The sequence below is a fragment of the Lissotriton vulgaris genome, chromosome 2_1 (genome assembly GCF_964263255.1).
Source record: "Lissotriton vulgaris chromosome 2_1, aLisVul1.2, whole genome shotgun sequence".
NCBI lineage: Eukaryota > Metazoa > Chordata > Amphibia > Caudata > Salamandridae > Lissotriton > Lissotriton vulgaris.
The window spans coordinates 1,517,417,685-1,517,439,851 of record NC_141687.1 but is presented as its reverse complement, the minus strand read 5'-3'; positions in this window follow the sequence as shown (position 1 = coordinate 1,517,439,851).

The following is a 22,167-nucleotide window of genomic DNA, read 5'->3' as shown; positions in this document are numbered from 1 at the left end:
GCACCGCCAAAGAACAGTGCGGGCAAGGAAATCAACCATGTTCTGCCAATATTGTGCCCAAAATGAAAAGTGTGTTATAGAAAAGCAGTGCTGTGAAAAAGGTGATGCTTAAAAATGACTACCTAGACTGCGTGGATAACCTGATAGCAGAAAGTATAGGTGTCATGATTAAAAACACGCCTAGTAGCGAGATAGTGGAGCTACATAGTGGCGTTGTGTGGAATGGTCAACTAGTTTCAGCTGTTAAGAGAAGTGCTCCAGCTTTCATCAGGACCTTAAATTAAGTGCGCTACTGCCAGATTGACTACAGGGTGTACAAGTATTAGGAAGCACAGGTTGCATCAAAATACTATATAAATGAAGACGTATCACCCAGACTTGGAGACTCTGTGTTCTCTGCAGACAGGAAAGGAATGCTCTACCTGTCGGATAAGTAGAAGATAACAGGTACATGTTACCACACAGTCAACCACATAACTCCACACACACAAAAAAGACAATCACCACCACTTGCATGCACAAATTGCGTCCTGCATTTATAGATACGCAAATTAGCTGTATCTAGTTAAGCATATTAGCTATATCACAAGGAGGCATTTCCTCTAAGTGATACTTACCCAGCCTTGTGTGGGTAAAAGCCTCACCTTACCCGGCAACCGCTCGGGAAATGGAGGCCCCGCTCTAATGTGTAGAAAAAGAGAAAAGAGGGAAGGACACAATAAGCAACAGTTCAAACGTGTCCAACCCACAAGTTCAGTACACAAACCTAAAAAGCATGTCTATGGCCCCTTACTGTCCAGACCTTGACAAACTCTGTCAGTACTGACCATACCCATAGTTCATTCATAGTTCATTGGTGCACAAGATATTGGCCCTAAACGAGGTGGGCTAGAGATTGTGCCAATAATGACCATATAGCGTACTTCAAGTGATGTACTGGATAGCTCTATGAAGTTACTACAAGGTAATGCTGCCAAATCAAACAGTAAAGTGCATCCCCTGAGTCTCAATCTAATCTTTGGCTGATACATCAGTTAGCTTGATTATTTAAACCTTTTCAGGCACCTCCCTCGGTCACCTTCATTTCCGCTCGTTTTCGAGCCGAGGTACCGACGGTTAGGTGAGTTTCCAAAGAGCTGATTAGACAGCTAAACGGTTAGTGGTGTAGTTTAAGCTTTTCATTACTACTACAGGCAGTGGCTTCCTTGGGAGTGGTTGGGCATACCAATGATTGTTGTGATGGCTACCTTTCATTAGATTGAGACTCAGGGGATGCACTTTACTTTTTGATTTGGCAGCATCACCTTGTAGCAACTTCATAGAGCTATCCAGAACATCACTCAAAGTGCATACTAATGATTATTGTGATGGCTACTTTTTATTAGATTGAGACTCAGGGGATGCACTTTACTGTTTGATTTGGCAGCATTACCTTGTAGTAACTTCATAGAGCTATCCAGTACATCACTTGAAGTACGCTATATGGTCATTATTGGCACAATCTCTAGCCCACCTCGTTTAGGGTCAATATCTTGTGCACCAATGAACTATGAATGAACTATGGGTATGGTCAGTACTGACAGAGTTTGTCAAGGTCTGGACAGTAAGGGGCCATAGACATGCTTTTTAGGTTTGTGTACTGAACTAGTGGGTTGGACACGTTTGAACTGTTGCTTATTGTGTCCTTCCCTCTTTTCTCTTTTTCTACACATTAGAGCGGGGCCTCCATTTCCCGAGCGGTTGCCGGGTAAGGTGAGGCGTTTACCCACACAAGGCTGGGTAAGTATCACTTAGAGGAAATGCCTCCTTGTGATATAGCTAATATGCTTAACTAGATACAGCTAATTTGCGTATCTATAAATGCAGGACGCAATTTGTTCATGCAAGTGGTGGTGATTGTCTTTTTTGTGTGTGTGGAGTTATGTGGTTGACTCTGTGGTAACATGTACCTGTTATCTTCTACTTATCCGACAGGTAGAACATTCCTTTCCTGTCTGCAGAGAACACAGAGTCTCCAAGTCTGGGTGATACGTCTTCATTTATATAGTATTTTGATGCAACCTGTGCTTCCTAATACTTGTACACCCTGTAGTCAATCTGGCAGTAGCGCACTTAATTTAAGGTCCTGATGAAAGCTGGAGCACTTCTCTTAACAGCTGAAACTAGTTGACCATTCCACACAACACCACTATGTAGCTCCACTATCTCGCTACTAGGCGTGTTTTTAATCATGACACCTATACTTTCTGCTATCAGGTTATCCACGCAGTCTAGGTAGTCATTTTTAAGCATCACCTTTTTCACAGCACTGCTTTTCTATAACACACTTTTCATTTTGGGCACAATATTGGCAGAACATGGTTGATTTCCTTGCCCGCACTGTTCTTTGGCGGTGCAGGAATTACTGCCAACCCCCAAATGATGACATACCGCCGATTGGGTGGTCTGATGGGACGTTTCTAGCCCATTGAAACTTAACATCTCCAGCCACATGGTTTTCCATGTGATTCCTACACACCATTTAGGACAGCACTCCACACCTAGACCTGGTCTTCTTTCTTCTGTGTTAGACGTTTATTTGGGGCATAAGTTGACAGGTCTTTAAATTATATCCCCTTTGACCCTCCCCACTTCTGTTTTTCAGCAGAGATCTAGATGTCCTGACGCTCTCAGAAACCTGGATGGGTGAAAACTCCATGCCGGACATTATTGCTGCCCTTCCTAATGGCTATGACGCTATATGGCAGAACCGTGCAGGGTCGGTACGGGGGGGGTGGAGTGGCGATTCTATTAAAAAAATCCCTATCCGTGGAGAAACTTTTATCCGAAACAGTGGATTTAGCTGATCTAGTTGGAGTAAAGATTTCCCTAAACAACTCCTGCTGGGTGATTTTGTCGATTTACCGCCCGCCTAACTCATCCCCACTCTTTAATGATTTATTTGCTCCCATCATATCAGACCTATGTACAAGATACAAGAAAATCGTGATATTGGGGATAGACCCCAAAGGGATCTGCCAGTACGCCAACTGGACACTACCATGTCCGCTTTGAGTTTTAGTCAACTCGTGGAAGTACCCACACACATCAAGGGTCATACGCTTGACCTAGTATGGACCACTGACCCAAATGTTATTCTTAGGGATGTGGTTCCCTGTGTCTGGACTGACCATTACCTGGTGACCTGTGAGGTAAATGTTAAAGACTATTTAAAGCACCTACCCCGAGGTACCAGAAGGACCCGCAAATGGATTGAGGTTGATTTAAAAACCTTGACCTCGGTGCTCCCGGAAATGGCTTGTCTGACGAATACAGATGGAAGCCTGGATGTTGAATATGCGGCCAAATCCAGAACTTGAATAAAGCCATTGACCAGATAGCGCCGGAAAAAACTCAGTTAACCAAAGGACCTGGTAAAGAGGCTCCATGGTTCACTCCGTTGTTAAGGGAACAAAAAAGAAAACTCCGAGCCCGGGAGAGAATCTGGAGGAAAACTAAGCAGGATACAGCAAAGAACCAATACAAAGACTCACTCCACCTGTATAAAAAACTCATCTCTCAAGCTAAGGCGGAGTATTATGAGTCTTGCCTACAGAAGGCTAGGAATACCCAGAGGGAGACTTTTTAAATCCTATCGGAGTTAAGCAAAAAACAGGAGAATTCTGAGTCTCCCATAAACTGCGACACCTTCCAGGGGTATTTCTTAGATAAAGTAAAGACCATTATCCTGGAAATTAAGAATAGTATGGTGAATAGTGATACTATACACTCTGAGGTTCATAGTTCCCTGAGATGGATGAGCTGAGCCTAGAGCAGCTAATGGGTAAAACCAAATCTGGCTCCCCAGCGGACCCATGTCCCCCGAGTGTCTTCCGTGTGGCACGGCCGCTATTGGAAGCTCGGATTATTTCTCTCCTCAATAGGTCCCTAGAAACAGGACATCTACCAAATGATCTTAAGGAGGCGCGTGTCAGACCCCTGCTGAAGAAACCAGGCGCAGATCCGGCTGTCCTGAAGAACTACAGGCCGATCTCCCAGTTGCCCTTCCTTGCAAAGGTCCTAGAGCAACATGTGCTGAAGTCCCTGTCCCTGTACCTCGAATCCCATAGCTTACTGCATGAGCGACAGGCGGGGTTTCGAGCACACCATAGCACCGAGTTAGTGATGCTCTCGGTGCTAGACGAACTGAGAGGCATGGCTGACAGCAAAAAACGAGCGCCCTGATTTTATTAGACCTGTCAGCGGCGTTCGATACCGTCAGCCATGACCTGCTCCTGGGAAGACTGGAGGCCTTTGGGATCAAAGGCTTGGCCTTTAAGTGGTTGCAATCTTTCCTTTCGGGAAGGACACAGAGGATACAACTGGGGGAGTCGATATCTGAGGTGGGGCTCTTAGAGTGCGGGGTACCACAGGGTTCCGCACTGTCCCCACTTCTGTTCAATCTCTATCTGCAGCCTCTGATTGCGTCCTTGGCCGAGATGGGCTGTAGAGTCTTCAACTATGCTGACGATACTCAGCTTGTGCTGAGTATCGATAATACAGGGACAGCACAAATCCAAGCTCAAAACATCTTGAGGTATACCGTGGGGTGGATGACCGAAAACCTACTAAAGATCAACCCGGATAAGACCGAGGTACTGGTAATTCCATCTACCACCTCACCGTGGAGTGATCTGTATTGGCCTGCAGAGCTTGGATTAGCCCCAAAACCTAGTGCCAACGTAAAGAGTTTGGGGATTAAACTAGACTGTGATCTGTCAATGTGCAGCCAAATTTCCACCGTTGTTGGAACCTGCACGAACATCATTAGACAACTGAGAAAGCTAGCCCCCCTCCTCTCTCATTCTATGATGCACTCAATTGTAGCAGCAACCGTCATTTCACGGATCGACTATGGGAATGCCCTGTATCTTGGCCTCCCAAAAACATTGACAAACAGACTCCAGGTCGTAATGAATGACGCCGCACGACTGATCTTTGTATTACCCAGACGAACAAAGGCCTCCCCTCTACTTCAAAACCTTCACTGGCTCCCTGTTAAAGAGAGGGTTAAGTTTAAGAGCCTCTGTATAGCGCATAAGGCGATCTATGGCCATGCGCCGGCCTATATCAAAGCTCGTCTGGAAGTATACAGCCCGAAGAGAACACTTAGATCATCGGATTCTCAGCTACTGGTCTGCCCCCGCTACAAATTAGTGACTAAGGGAGGGAGAGCCTTCTCTGTTTTGGCCCCTCAGTTATGGAACAAGCTGCCTGAGGGGCTACGCAGGGAGGTGAATCTCCTACGGTTCAGGAAATCACTGAAAACACTGCTGTTCAGAAGAGCCCTGATCGCAATGTAGTCCTGTAGCTGTGTCTCTCGGAGGAGTGAAGCTAAGTTATTGTAACAACACCTATTTCCAATGCGCTTAGAGACCTGTAGGTGATTGGGCGCGCTATAAATCTAAACTAACAATAACAATAACAATATTTAAGCTGACCACTCCTTTACAGTACAAAACAGCAAGAGTTAGCAAAGCCAATAGGTCTGGCTTTGGTTGGTGTAGCCTTTTAACTTTATAATTGCTTGTTTTGTTATTAATTTTGTAACATTTTGTTGTTGGGATATCTGCCTGGTCTTTGACAATAAATAGAATAAATGGCTAAAAACAATGTTTAAAAAAAATAAATCTCCAAAAGCACACATTACCTTAATAATAATCTGTGGCACTGAAAGCAACTACTTGGTGTGCGGATGTGCTCCTTGTGAAAGAACAGAATGACGTCACTCATAGTGAATTTACTAAATTGCTAAAGTGGTTTGGCCCTATTGCCCCATGCTGTACACTGAAGATGGCAGAAGAAAAATGGAAATTACACAGGAAACCAATAGATAAAGAAGGCTGACTGAATGCCCTCATAAGTAAGTATATTAAATATAAAATTGTAGTAAAACCAAAAGGTCCTGGCTAATCGTATCAGCACCTCAGCCTTCTCAGTCCCTCAATCTATAGTGGGAAGTTATTCTGACCTGACCACACATCTTCAGACAATACAAGCCTTGTGCCAACCATCACAGTTTACTATGGCCATTCTCTCATCACGCATGCTCTCTTCCAGCCTCTGTGAATAGTTCTGGTGCTTCCTTGTGCCACTGGGATTTGCACCGCCATTTGCAAAATGTAGACAAGTAGGAAAGCAAAGTAATGCCTCTTTCCCCAAAAGCACAAATGTTGTTTTTAGGAGCTGCAGTTCTGGCTGTCACATCGAGTGCCCAAGGTCTGTGTAGATTCAAACACTGGAATGGTGAATCATTATATGTCTCATTTTCTCTGATATTTTATTTATTGTTGTCCCTCTGGTATGCCTTTCCTCACAGAGCCCTTACCAGGCAAAGTGCACTTCTTTAACAATGGCCGCAGAGTTCATGTCTGATTCTCCAAGCCTGTAGGAAACGCTCTACCTCTATTTTTAAATCTGCAGTGTTAAACATGGCCTGCAGCCCCAGAACTCTAATCTTCATAGCTATTCATGATATTCCACCTTTGATTCAAGAAAGGAGATGGTAGCCACCACACAGTTTTCAGATTGCTCATTCTTGTAAGAACAAGCCTCAGTTTATTGAACCAAGTTTTCAACTACCTATTAACGGCGATCCAAATGGCTAACCCTATGTTCCATCTATGAGATGTAGCTGATTAAGTCTCCAGTGTTTCATCCTTCATGGAAATCCTGGCCTCAATATGCTTTATAGCACAAGTTAAGTGTTCTGTGATCTCCTCCTCAAACCACTTCTCTGTTTTCTCTCATGTTTTCCATGAGCTGGGGGGCGGGCAGATTCTGGTTAAAAAAAGGAATTTGTGTCTCTCCCTTTTATCTTTTGCTCTCTGCATAGTATGGGACTGGTTATGGTAAGCCCCTCAATAATCGTCAACGTCATCATCCAAGGTGACAGGTCATTATCAAGTGGGGAACATCAAACTAGAGCCCACTAACTTTGCTTCTCTGCCATTCCCAGTAGTGCTAAATCCTCCTACACAGTGTACACTGGGAAACAGCTTTTCAATTTAGGGCCTGATTACGACGTCGGTGGGAAAGCCTTCTACCGCTGGTCGGTGCAGGGAATTTCACAAACTCCCATTTCTCAATTGTAGCTCGCCGTGCAGACGATTTCCGCCTGCTGCATAAACTTCCATACAGAAATGAAAGTTTGCGACAGCAGGTGCGGTTCTATCCTAATTCGGTGTGTGGAACCTCCGTCCTATGGTAGGGCAGTTCCCACACTTAGACGGCGTAGATCGGAGGTAACTCTGACCGACATCATAATCAGGCCTAGAGTCTTTACCATGCTTGCCTTCACCACACAACTTTATCATGCAGGTAAGTGCCACACAATTAAGTATGTGTACCTTTACCACACATTCCTTTACCATGCAGGTAAGTATATATTTGTAAAAAGTAACATAATTATTATGTTATAAAAAAAAGAATTTGGTGTTGGAAGTGGTAAAGGGAGGTATGGGTAACATTAGGGTTTAGGGGTGAGTAGTTGTAAAGGGAATTAGGGTCATTTTAGGGTTCAGCGGTGTGTGGTGGTAAAGGGAGATGAGGCTAATATTAGGATTTAGTGTTGGGCAGTGGTAAAGGCCATGAAAGGTAATTTTATGGGTGGGTAGTGGTAAAGAGAGGCAAGGCTAATTTTACGGTGTTGGAGTGGGCAGTGATAAGGGGAGAAAATGGTAATTAGGGTGGGAAATAGTAAAGGGAAGTAAGGGAAATTTTATGGTTGCATAGTGGGAGTGGTAAAGGAAGCTAAGGTTCTTTTAGGAGTGAGTGGCGTTAAAGTGAGTTAAGGGTAGTTTTAGAGTTTAGTTGTGGGTGGCAGCAAAGGAAATTAAGGGTAATTTTAGCGTTTTGGTGTGAATAGTGGTGAAGAGAGGTAAGACTAATTTTAGGGTTCAGAGGTGGGCAGCGGTAAAGCACATAAGGATAATTTTATGATTTTGGGTGAGTAGTGGTAAAGGGAAACAAGGATAATTTTATGGTGTAGGGTAGGCAGTAGTAAAGTGAGGCAAGGGTAATTTTAGGGTTTAGAGGCGGCAAGTGGTAATGGGAGGTAAGGGTAATTTTAGGGTTTAGGGGTAGGTAGTGTTAAACAGAGGTTAGTAGCAAATAAAAAATCCTGGGTGGTTTAGGAATATTAATAAAAAAATGTAGGGTTGCCCATTTTGTGTCTATGGAAAAATGTGTTCATACATATGGCCCGTAGTTCATTGTCAAAAGAAATGCAAATTATGTAATACAAAAATTTAATAAATATACCCAAATATATAAATTATATATATTACATACATGCTTGCTAAAGGCAAGCATGGTAACGACATATGCATGGTAAAAGCTGTGTGGAAAAAGAATTTGTGGAAACTGCATGCATTTTAAAGACATCCATTCTGGCCACCTTTGCGATTCTACCAGAGCCACAAGAAGACCAGCAGAAATTACGTTTCACTGCTCACAATTGTGATTTCTATTTTGCCTCCCTTGACAACCTCAGAGGCTGTCTATCGATTAGAATTGCACTCTTAGATAAGATAATATTTTATTTTGCTAGATTAATTAAAATCTTTGCAAATACATAACAAAAAAGATTCCCATTGTACACAATTAAATACAATTAAAAACAGATAAAAGCTGCATAATGTAAAAAAGATAATCAATTACATATTCCTAATTTGTACAATAGGCTGTTTTAAAAGAGATTCTCATAGACTCTTACGTCTCATATAGTGCTTTCTGCCATTTGACTACAACAACTTCTCAGGTCAGATGGCACAGTTTAACCAAGTCCGTTGTCCAAGTTAGAGGTTTAGTAATTGAAGTGCAAGTACAACTAAAGCAAGATATTGAGTTAATATTGTACTTATGAAGCATATTAGAGTATTTCGGATAACAACAGGGTTTTAAGTCTCTTAGTTACCGTGTCAAAAAAGTTTGTTAGCCGACAGTTATGCTGAACGTCAATGGGATTGAAGCAAAGCTTCACTGCCTGCCTACAGGACCGGATGCTGTAATACCTAAAAAAGGGACGCAACAAGGTGCATCTTATGTCCTTTAAGTAGGGGCAGTTGCAGATGACGTGAGTGATGTCTTCCTTCCCACTTCCGCATAAACCACAGGTCGGAGTGCCTCCTTTCCTTTCTCATAGTGGAAGATGGGGTTTGATCGCAATTACCCGCAAGCGCAACCTTAGAACGTTTTCCTTCCTGCTTATCTTGATTCCGGTACTCAGGTAGGCTAGGGGTTTCAGCTTTACATAGTCACTGAGCAATATCCAGCCCTGTACCTTTTTAGCAAGAATTGCTTTGTCTTCTAAAACAGATAGCACAGATGTTGTTTTTCTCACTGCTTTTTTTTTTTAAATAAAGATGATCCGTTGGAACGGCCCAGAGTTCAGACAGGTCCAGTAACTCAATAGAGTCAAACAGATAATCCCTGGCATTTTTCTTGATTGTGCAAGGCCTTCCAGAGGTGGGAGTTTAAAGATCCTGCCTCAGCACTTTGGATTTTATGCCAACAATGGCACTCTTAGGGTCCCAGTCAAGGAGACTTTTAGGGTCTAATTCCCATTTAGGGGTTCATAATTTACAAAGGAGCTATCTTTACATCATGGCCCATCATAAAGAGGCATACACAATGACTTCCTAATAGAAGAACTGCTCAAAAACAAGGGTTCCCCCATGGCGCCCACTCCATTTACCATGATAAATTATTTGCTCTACTTACAGAAATATCTATAGACACCCACCTTTTATTTCCCCAATCTGCGCTACCATGTTCATAATATTCTGTCCGCAGCTGTATCCTTTGATCATACATCAGTTGGAAACTATATGTAGTCTTATTCCCTTGACTTCCTATCTTGGGTAACTATTAGTTCTTATCTCTTAAGTAGATATTTGCATTTGCACCTAAATGAAAACTATTTTTTACCTTGTCACTACTTAGCATGAAATAAGAGAACTTTTATTTTGACTTTATCCTGATTCCCGAAAAGCTATAGGAGTGGAAAGCTGCAAGGCATATGCTGTTTCCACTTAATGGAACTCCCCAGTCCCCACATGTTCGGGCACAGGTTTTACTCTGAGAAGTCAAGCCAACAGACAGTTGATTAGGAAATCGCTAAAAACGTGTCTGTTTGCATCTAAGCGGTAGTCCCTGCCATTTCCCTCTGCTCAAGATTCAATGACAGCTAGCGCCAAGACGCTGCGGCATGTAGGCACTTTACAAAACCTTCATATCAAAGAGTTATTTACCTGTTTAGTTGTAATTGACTGACTAAGTGTGTACTATTTTTATTGTAAAGAAATTGTTTGAGTGAAACTAGTGCAGGAATTATTCTAGCCTTATGGGCTGCATTGCTTGAGCAGCACCATATGCCATTTGTCTCATAGATGGGTCCAAGACTCTTTTTGAGACATGCATGGATGTCACTTAATGCAGAATGTATCTTTTGTGAATAAGTACCGGCTCTATCCACCTATCAAAGAAGTACATCCACAACAATATTAAACTTGCTAATGCCCTTTGCTTCAACAATCCAATTATGCCATGTTTCTATGTTTCTTTGGCGCTCTGAGACCTATTTCCTATTGGGGACTTTAGAGAGTGTGCCTATTAATACTCAGTCTAGATTATACTATCTTGGTCGCCAAATGATCCTATATGCCTTTAAAATTGCCATGAAAGTTATTCCGCCAGTAGGTAGGTATAGTTAGGACCTATTTTCCATAGGAAATCCGCAACATTCTATTTGGAATAACTTTTGAAATTTTTTCGAAACTTATGGTCAGCTCCGGTCCGCTCCTATCCTGAAAGTTTCACGGTGATTCGTCAAGCAGGGGCAGAGAAAAAAGGGGGGTCCCAAAACGTGTTTTCCCCATGCAATTTCCCATAGGACCTTTAGCCACAGCTACTGCCCGAATTGCTGAACTGAATTTCACCAAAGTTGGCAAAGTTGTGGTCCTCAGTTCAGACTTGTGCCTTTAGCTTTAATGGTGTCAATCTGTTCAGTGATTCCTGAGAAAATTACAGTTAAAATCATTTATATATATATCTATGGGCACAGTCAATCCCCAGACTCTGAGTGCACCATGAGCGCGCCATAAGCCCACCCTTCCGATCACGCACTGAATGCTAATTGGCTGTGAAGTGGTTGTCAACATTCGAAACCCGGAACTGTTAGCAGCCATTTTGTGCCTCGGTAGAAGCGAGGCTGAAGAGGTCAGTGGAATATGTGTGCAAAATGTAGAAAAGGGGCAGGGTAGAAATACTTTTTCCCTCTAGACCTGCTTAGGGGGTCCCAGAAGGACCCCCAGAGCCCACAATTTTTTTTTTTTTTTAAAAAGACGTGGCAGGTGGGAGCAGGGTGCGCGGACTCTGGTGTAAAAAAAATAAAATAAAATAAAACAAGGCTTTTTTATAATTAGCCCTTGGGGGGCCTAATATTGGGGGCAAAATACTTAAATTTTATGGGGGGCCCCAGGGATCGTCACCCACCGGGGCTAAAAAAAAAGGTAGGGGGAGCGGTCCAAGGTCCCCAAAGCCACGGGGACCATCAATTCCTGGGGCTTTGTGTATTGTCGGAGGGGGACTGTGTGGTTCCCCTCCTGGAGCACTCGAGGGCCTTGTCACCCCCCAGGGCTACAAAGAAATGGTTGGGGGGGCTGCAAGGTCTCCAAGGCCCCATGGACCACCACTCCCCAGGGTTTTATGTATTGTGGAAGGGCCGGTTCCTGCAATGTCCCGGGATGTCCATACCACCATCCCATAGCAAAGAATTCTGTTCTCTCGTTCAAAATCTAAATCAGTTTGCTTTTTTACATGGGGAGCTGCACGTTAGTAGCTACCCATGTGGAATAGCAATGCCGGCTCCCAAACGCGTAGAAGTTGTGCACCAAAGGCGCTAGAGTCGTGCACCCTACAGATTATGAGCCACGCATTCAGCGTGTGCACACCAGGGGTCGCACTGAGAGCTGCGCTGTGTGCATGACTTCTAATTTTACCGTAAAAAAATAGCCCCTATCAGTAATTTCTAATATCCCCGGGGACCCTATCCTCCGGGTCTTATAGAAAATGTTGGGGACAGTGGGGGGAGCCACAATGTCCCCACGTTTCCGCAGGCTCCCCACGTCTTTTTCAGATTTCACTGCCATGTCTTTCAAAATCCAAACCAAGTTTGCTATGGGAGGGGCGGGAGCCACGAGACTCCCCCCTTTCATAGCAAACAGCAGAGTCCCGGGGTAGGCACCCTGGGACACTGTAGGAGCCGGCCCTGGGGCGTGGCGGTCCCCAGGGCCCTCGAGGGATCCAGGTGGAGGGCCACGCAGCCTGCCTCCCACAATACATAAATCCCCAGGAGTGGTGGTTCCCGGGGCTTGAGGGGGGTCGTTGAGGCCCACACACTTCTAATTTTGCAGGGGGTGCCTTGGACGCGAAAGTGGCACAGGGGGTTGTAACTCTGGTACACAGTGTTCTGTTTTACTTTGCTTTCCTTTCTGTCATGTAGAGGATCCTGGGTAAATATAACGGTTTCTGTACAGCCAGTACCTTTCAACCCAACCCACAAACTGCTTACTGCTGTTACCATAGTAAAAGTGCATGGAACACTTAAGTGAGCACAGAGGTTAGACGTTCCCCACACAATGTTGCTAATCGAAACAGTTACTGTGCTGGAGTTTTGAAAGTTTTCCATAGGAACCGTTAGTCGTAGCTATAGACTCTGGTAAAGAGCTGGTAAAGAGTTAGCATCAGTATTATACTTCTAGTTATAAATATTTCTATTTTTAAATGTTTTATAACTATATGATTATCACACTAAATAATAGTGAAATGTTGTCAGAAAAAGAAGACTTTTTTAATTCGTTTTTTTAAAATAACAATAAATAACTGGAAACATAACTTTAAGATAACAATATATTAAATAACTAGAAACATAACTTTAACATAAAAATATAATAAACAAAATGTGAGATGAACTCAAATGGAAGAAGGGTAGGTAATCTGCAAAAACAAAAATGAAAATAAGTTTTTCAAAATTAGGTCAATGTGACTAAATGAGGTCAAACATTACAAGTTAAGGTAATACGTGTCGTTATTTTTTAATTTGCACGTCTGCAGTGTGCCTGATACATTCCATCTCTCTTATAGGCTCGCGTTCAAGAGGTGTCTGTATGGAAGTGCCTACTGCGTCAGATTTTCAGTATGGATCAACAGGTCTTTAAAATGATTCAGAGATGAGACAGAATTAGGTGAGAGATCAAGTCCTTATGCAGGACCTTATCCTTTGGGGCTTGTTTACAAGCCCCTTGCGCCACTTTTGCTTTACTTTTCCCATGTTAAAAGTGACGTAAAAGTGGCGCAAGGGGCTTGTAAATAAGCTCTTTTATTTCTAACGCATTTATTCACAACTTGAACTCAGCTTTGGATGTACACGGCAGAGTGGACAGCAGCGCCCATAACTTTAAAAGAGCAAGAGAAACAATGTGAGAGAGAGTGAGAGAGAGAAAGAGAGAAAAAACAACATTAAAACGTGAGAGAGAGAAAGTTATAGATGGAGCAATTAATACTGGAGAATATCCGCGTAGCTCACCTTTTGCCTTCGTTGTGTGCCTAAGCATGTGCTGGTTCATAGAGCACCCTCCAGTTTAGTGATCTGAAAGATAGTATATAGAGTTAGTAATAGCATACTACATACAACTGCACAAGTATATTTTTGGTTTATTTATTTGTGCACACGGGTTAATGTATTTCATCAACTTCCACTATAAGCAGGTGTATGTGCGTTGTACTGATTTTCTCCAGTATTAACTGGTCTGCATCAATTTGGAGGTAAAAAAAAACTAAGATCGATGGTTATCAACTGCTATACAAACTAGGTCTACTGATTGCTCCACATAACAAATTAAACGATTGCATTTCAAGCAGTGCATTCTAACTTACTCAAAAAGGGGACGTATGTCTGGTGGCAATGTTAAAGGTGATACCCCAGAGGTACTTGGTATTACGGGTGGTGGAGTACATTTTGGTGTTGTGTTGTACTTTCTTTGTAAACATAGTTCACAGGATGTAGGGATTAAAGGTGCTTGTGCATACTAGCAGTGCCATGGGAGTATTTTTTGTGTGTGCCTTAAATAAATCAAGGCTAAATTCTCTACTGTCTGTAGTATAGATACAAAGCAGAATTGAAGTTGTAAACCCTGTTGTCCTCAGTGTAGATCTTAGGGTGGACTGCATCATCTGCAATCATGATTGAAGTGGAAGATAGAACATATATGCAGCGTAAAATTTATTATTCAACTAAATCTATAAGTGATATAAAATAGGTTTTTCAAGGAAGCATAATAAAGTGATATTATGTAGGGTTTGATAGGTGTTATACTTAGTTTGGTTTGCACTGAGTTAGTGGTATCTGAAACAACAAGATTCTGTGGAGCCTGCAATGATGTGCGGTCCGGGCAGGCCAAACTGATAGTAATGATTTTTGTCTTGTGAACTCTGCCTTAGTAATGCCACCTGATAATGGTTTTTGGTGTACTGACTTAGTAGTACCTTTGGCACTTAGCATGTACGTATCCTGCAATGATGCGTGGTCTGGGGGTACAGTAATTGGACTAATGTGTTTTGTCGATTGAATCGTGCATGAATTCCATTTAAATGGGACAGTATTTGTCACTGTGACATAAAACTGTTCACTCTTCTTTGTGATGATTTATGGTGCATTGAGTTAATAGTATCTTTTGCGCTGAGCTTGCACATATCCTGTGATAATGTGTGGTGCAGGGGGGTCGCACTGGGAGCAATGTTTTTTGCTTAGTGAATTCTGCTTTGTTAAGGCTACGGAGAGATGGCTTGTGGTGCAGTGAGTTAGTGGTACCAAAAGAACTCAGTGTGTGCGTACCCTGCGATGATTCATGGTTCGGAGGGGTCGCAGTGCTATAATATATCTTATCTACTGGAATGCGTCATGTAGAATCGCCATTCTACCTTAATTGTGATCCCTCACAATGTAGATCTAAGGCAGTAGTCATCACTGACATCAAGACATTGTTTTTGTGGTATCCTTTAACAAAACTGTTTCTGACTTACATAAATCAGTACAATTGTACCTGCCTTAAAGAAATCGAGACTGAATTTAATGTTGTCTGTAGTGCTGATGCTCCACTGGTATCAAGTCATAAACTCTGTTGATCCCAGTGTACATTTGAAAATAGTACTCAGTACACTAATTGTTGAATGTTTTTTGTGGCATCCTTTAACAAAATGGTCTCTGTCTCACATAAATCAAAGATAACTTGAATGCAGTCCGTAGTGTAGATAGAAAGCTGAATTCAAGTTGTGAACCCTGCTATACACAGTGTAGATTGAAGGCAGTAGTGACACAAACATCGAGGAAAGCATTTTTGTCACATACGTTAACAAAATGTGAGGGTACAGTACACTTGTCTCTGCCTTAAATAAATCTAAAATTAATTTAATGTTATCTGTACTGCTTAACAACTTCTGGTATCAAGTGGGGAACTCTGTTGATCGTAGTGTACATTTGAAGGCATGACTCAGTACAGACATTGGGGAATGTTTTTTGTCGCATCATTTAAGAAAATTGTTTGTGCCTTACATAAATCAAGGCTAACTTGAATGCTGTCAGTAATGTAGATGGAAAGCTGAATTCAAGTTGTGAACCCTGCTGTACACAGTGTAGATCCAAGGCAGTAGTGACACAAACATCGAGGAAAGCTTTTTTGTCACATACGTTAACAAAATGTGAGGATACAGTACAATTGTCTCTGCCTTAAAGAAATCGAGGCTGAAATTAATGTTGTCTGTAGTGCTGATGCGCCACTTGAATCAAGTCATAAACTCTGTTGATCGCAGTGCACATTTGAAAATAGTACTCAGTACACTAATTGAGGAATGTTTTTTGTGGCATCATTTAACTAAATGGTCTCTGTCTTACATAAATCAAAGATAACTTGAATGCTGTCGGTAGTGTAGCTAGAAAGTTGAATTCAAGTTGTAAACCCGGCTGTACACAGTGTAGATCGAAGGCAGTAGTGACACAAACATCGAGGAAAGCTTTTTTGTCACATACGTTAACAAAATGTGAGGATACAGTACAATTGTCTCTGCCTTAAATAAATCTAGAATGAATTTAATGTTGCCTGTACTGCTTAAGCACTTCTGGTAACAAGTGGTGAACTCTGTTGATCGCAGTGTACATTTGCAGGCCGTACTCAGTACAGACATTGAGGAATGTTTTTTGTCGCATCATTTTAAAACATTTTTGTGCCTTACATAAATCAAGGCTAACTTGAATGCTGTCGGTAATGTAGATGGAAAGCTGAATTCAAGTTGTGAGCCCTGCTGTACATAGTGTAGATCGAAGGCAGTTGTGACACAAACATGGAGGAAAGCTTTTTTGTCACATACGTTAACAAAATGTGAGGATACAGTACAATTGTCTCTGCCTTAAATAAATATAGAATGAAATTAATGGTATCTGTACTGCTTAAGCACTTCTGGTATCAAGTGGTGAACTCTGTTGATCGCAGTGTACATTTGAAGGCAGTATGCAGTACAGACATTGAGGAATGTTTTTTGTTGCATCATTTAAGAAAATTGTCTCTGCCTTACATAAATCAAGGCTAACTTAAATGCTGTTGGTAATGTAGATGTAAAGCTGAATTCAAGATGTGAACCCTGCTGTCCGCAGTGAAGATCGAAGGCAGTAGTTGACACAGACATTGAGGAATGCTTTTTGTCACTTATTTTAACAAAATCTGAGGACATAGTACAATTGTCTCTGCCTTAAATAAATCAAGACTGAATTCAATGTTGTCTGTAGTGCTTCTGCGCTTCTGGTATCAAGTGGTGAACTCTGTTGATCGCAGTGTACATTTGAAGGCAGTACTCAGTACAGACATTGAGGCATGGTTTTTGTTACATCATTTAACAAAATTGTCTCTGTCTTACATAAATCAAGGCTAATTTGAATGCTGTCCATAGTGTTGCTGATCTCTCTGAGGCAGTGAGCGGATGGTGATGGACGTAGGGGGCAGAGCGGTTCCAGAGCCTTCGTGCAGCCGCATCCTCAGTGCGGCTCGAGAGTGGAAGTGGTGGGATCTGGTGTTACAGCTCCGCCTGCTCGCAGTGCCGACTTCCCTGTTTCCTCGATTTCGGCATGCAGCAGGTGGGGATACATCGGCTCCCAGAACAGCGAGGAGTGTGGTAGGAGGCGGGGGTGAAAGTGTGGGGAGTGCTGGGATCACGACTGTGCTGCTTCGTCTCAGATCGGGTTGGGATTGGGAGATTCATGTTTTCCCTCACACACTTAAAACCCCTGAATGCCAAATAGTATATCACATGAAGAAGTATATGGGTAGTGACTCCGATAGAAGTTTGTGCATCGCTAAAGAAATATCCTCCCAAGAGCCCACGGTCTGCCAATATACGCTACTCAATAGGCCTCCCAGTAATCTTTCAGTGATCCCTAAATCAAAGGTAGTGTCACCCCCGATAGTGGTAGTAAAAGCCACCACAAGGCAGGTGACAGATGTTTGTGTAACAGAAGGAACACCCCCAGGAAAAGGTAAAGGCCGAAAAAAAACTAGGGGGGGCCCCAAACTAAAAATCACGCCATCACTGAAGTCCTTCTATAAGGTCATCTCTACTAATACTGTGGTGTGTGGGCAGAATAAAACCACAACGGATAAGATTGAGGTTTTAAATATGGCGACCACTACTACTAATACTGACATAGCTGCTCTAGCCACCACTACTCCAGCAGGACTTATGGTCAATGAAAGGAGTCCCCAGCCCCTCTCTAACACCCCTGCTACTGCGGAGAGCTTGCCGCTGCAAGATCACATGGTATCCATCCACCCGTCAGTGGAACTGTTGAATAGCTTTTCAGCGCTAGAGATTCAGAGCTTTGCCCAGGATGATACCCTTAGTATGACTTCAGTGAAGGGGAGTGGGCTTCAATCTGGGCAACAGACGCTAGGAAACTGAGCCTCATCAGCATTCTCCTTTGCCACCCCCACCGCCCACCCAGCCCGCATCCGGGTTTACCAGGCCATCTGGGCCACCTGGGACGCTGGCTGATATCCTGATGAGCTAGAGAGAAGACATAAGCTGGAGGTTAACCATCTTGGAGGCTAACCAGGCAGCTATCCAGGCTTCCTGCGATGTGCTTGCACAGAGGGTAGAGGAGGTTGCACAGAGAACGGGCGCTCTTGAGGCTGAGATTCCAAGAATCAAGGAAGCTCTGTGCACATCTTCTGCCTCAATTAACAAAATGGTCAAGCAAAATCAGGATTTGAAAGATGACATCGAGCGGCTAGAAAACCACTCCAGAAAAAACAACTTAAAAATAAATGTCCCGGAAAATCTGGAAGGGAACAACATTAAGAACTTTGTTGTTTCTCCACTGAATCCATTAGTGGGGAACTCAACATTAACGTTCCACACCCTGGTGCACAACATTTTATTTAAAGGATACTAGATCCCCCTTAAACTCATCCATTTTGATACTGATTCGTGTATGTTTTAACCTTAATTCTTTTCAATATTTCCATCCGTTCCACATATCCATCAAATTGCGTGTTTTTTTGAAACTTTAAGTATTCACAGGTGCCCATCCAAGCCTCCTTGTAAATAGGATTCATACACGAAAAGTAGTTCTCAGCAGCATCCTTTATTTACAACCCAATGCATTTCGAGCAATTACTCTTTGTCAGGGGTAGCTGTAGTACAAACAAGATCACAAAATTCGCATTAATAATCAAGACACCTCATTAAACTCAAAATTCAATTTAGTGCAGACATGGTGATCAGAATGATTTCTCTACTGAAGGCAACTATTCTGAAAGACTCTGAGGATGTAGGTGTGGACTTGATTGCAGATATCCAAAGGGTGCCCCACAACCCATTCAGGAGAGTCCCAGGACGAGAGCGTCCTAGGAAAATTTTGGTGAGCTTCCTCACGTATACTATCAAGGAGAGAATACTATCTCTAGCCTTGAGAGCTGGCCATCTTAAGTGTAGTTCGTTCTCTGTTGCATTTTCCTTCTCTATCCGTTCGGACATCTCTCACATTACTGCCTCAAAACAGTGGGAAGGGGCAAAAGATTGACGAATTTGAATGCATTAGGAGCTAAGACCCAATTGAGATTGTATCCATAGTAAAGGAGTAGCGGTCTTGTTTAGATCTAACTTAGGTGGCTCCATTAAGTCCACATTAACTGATCAATCTGGAAGGTGGATCCTGGTGCAGGCTGCTATAGGGGGGGCAGAATGTGTCATAGTATCTTATTACGGCCCCAACATTGGCAACCCGGTATGTCTTTTCAGGGTGCAGGCCAAACTCGTAGAAGTTACTGTCCCAATATTAATTGGTGGAGATTTTAATGTCCTCCTCAATCCCTCCTAAGACAGGTCTAACGAGAGCCGACATGTGATAACTCAGCGTACGCGTCTGGCAATGATTAATATGATGTACAAGCTCGGGTTGGTAGATCTCTGGAGATTGAAGACGGATGGGAACAGGTTTCACATTTTTTAGTAAAAAGTATGGCACTCTTCGAGAATAGAGTACATCCTTACTGACTGGTGGGGTTTAGAGCACCTTGTGGATATCTCCACTCTTCCATGTATTCTATCCGACCATGCCCCAATAACTTTTCTATATTTAAGTAGCAAACCGAAACCCACTCCTAGGTGGACGCTAAAAAGGGAAATGTTGTCGAACGAGGAGCTAATAAGTGTTATCAAAAAACATCGACTGTAGAGTATTTTACCGAAAATACAGGGTCTTCATCTCCGGAATATGTTTGGGACGCATTTAAGGCCCATACTCGCGGAGTGCTACAGAGTTGGATATGCTCCAAAAATAAGGAAGAGGAGTTAAAGCTTCAAAAGGTGGAGAAGGAGATATCCAGGCTGGAAAAAGTTAGATCTAGCTGTTCACCCAATCACCTGTCACACGTTCTTAAGGATTTGGAGACCCAACGATTGGCCTATAGAGGTAAACTGGATCAAAAAATTAGAGCTCAATGGGCAGTCCAAAAAATGGAAAATTACGAATATGGCGAAAAGGCAGGAGCCACTTTGCCATGGAAGGTTAAAACTGATAGAGTGAGGAATAACATCAACAAGTTGATTGTAGATGAGACTGGCGCGACCTCATGTGACCAGGAGGACATGCAGAGGTGCCTCCTGTCTTTGTTCTCAAAGCTCTATAAAGAAGAGAGGGTGCCTTCCACCGATCTAATCCAAGACTGGTAAAAAAGTAAAGCTCTACCTAGTCTGTCAAGAGAGAGCTGGGACATACTAGAAGGTCCCTTTTTTTTTGTTGAAGAAATTAAGAGCAGTTTAAAAAGGATCAAAAATAACAAAGCGGCGGGGATGGATGCTCTCCCAGGCGAAGTGTATAAGACCTTGGAGGACATCATAGTGCCTAGACTTAGCGAGCTGTTCAACTTTATCTATAGCCCTGAAGGTAGGATCCCCCCATCATGGAAGGAAGCAATAACAGTCTTAATCTTGAAGCCCGGCAAGGATCCGCTTAGAGCTGACTCGTATAGACCAATCTCCCTGCTGAATGCATATTATAATATCTTTACTAGCATTTTTGCAGGGAGGTTGGTCAGGGTCGCCCCCAGGCTAATTAACAAAAAGATCAAAAGGGATTTTTGCCGGGAAGATATCTTCAAGAGCAAACCATACAACTAATCGGCTGTATAGATCTGGCGGTGGCACGGTCGGAACCATTGGCGGTGGCTGCATATGACGCTGCCAAGGCATTCGAACATGTCAATTGGGCGTACCTCTGGGAGACCCTAAAGGTAATGGGGTTCGGACCATCATTTATATGTACCCTTACAAGGTGTTATGAGGGTGCTTCTGCCGTCATTCTCCTTAATGGTTTATTGACATCGAGCTTTAACATACAAAGGGGAACACGTCAGGGGTATCCCATCTCGCCCGTGTTATTTAATATCTATATTGAACCCCTGGCTCAAGCCCTGAGACTAGATGTACAAATCACCCCATTTCAGGTATCTGACTACAATTGTAAGCGGGTCCTCTAGGCAGATGACCTGCTAGTATATACTAACAACCCAGCAGAGGTGCTCCCCAGGGTGGAAAATACCCTGAACAAGTTTGGCCTGTACTCTGGATACTCAGTCAAATCTTCCAAGACTGAGGTAATGTGCTGGGGCGTCAAGGGGTGGACCGGGAGGTGCTGTGGGGAGTTCAGTTATTTGGGGATTACCATAACACAAGATATAGAGGATATCCCCATGATTAACCTGAGGTAGTTTCTAAGGAAATTGACCATCTTTTCCTGAAATGGCAGAATCTCCCCCTCACTATTTATGGCAGGGTAAACCTGGTTAAAATGGTTATCCTGCCTAAGTTGATGTACCTGTTTGGTGCTATTCCCCTATGATTTCCCAGGAAACTTTTGGGTAAAATCCAAAGCAAAATAGGGAGCTTCATCTGGTCTAATAAAAATTCCAGGTTATCCTGGAAGAAGCTAAAACGAAGGCTACTAAAGGGTGGTCTCTTCCAGATGTGTTTTTGTACTCTCTCGCTTTTCAGTTTAAAAACAATTGTTGCTTACTCTCTAGCCCTGGTGGAACCAACTGGGGAAGATTCTGAGCGCCATGGTCAATTTCGAGGGAGGAAGAACTGGGTTTCTCTAAAAATTTGGGGCTCCCAGATTTTTCAAAAAGGTATGATTAAAAGTAATAAGGTCAGCACTCAGTGTATGGCAAAACATTAAAGCGAGATGGGGGATAATGTATTATTCTGATTTTGCCCCTATTTGGGACTCCCCGGACCTTCCTGTTTGCCTAAATGATAACTTGGCTATACCTATCAAGAGAGCGGGAATATCTATTTGGTCTGACTTAATTTCTCCGGACGGAGTGTATCCATGGAAAGTGTTAAGGGCAAAAATAGGCTATTCCTTTTCTCACTTTAAATATTTGCAAATATGCTCTTGGTACGCTGCAGAGATGGACCTTATAGGTGGAAACTGGGAGATTGAAAACATACTCCAAAATGTAAACCCCAGGAACAAGGAGGTAGGGCTATGGTATAGGTGTCTTCTTGATGCGGAGGACA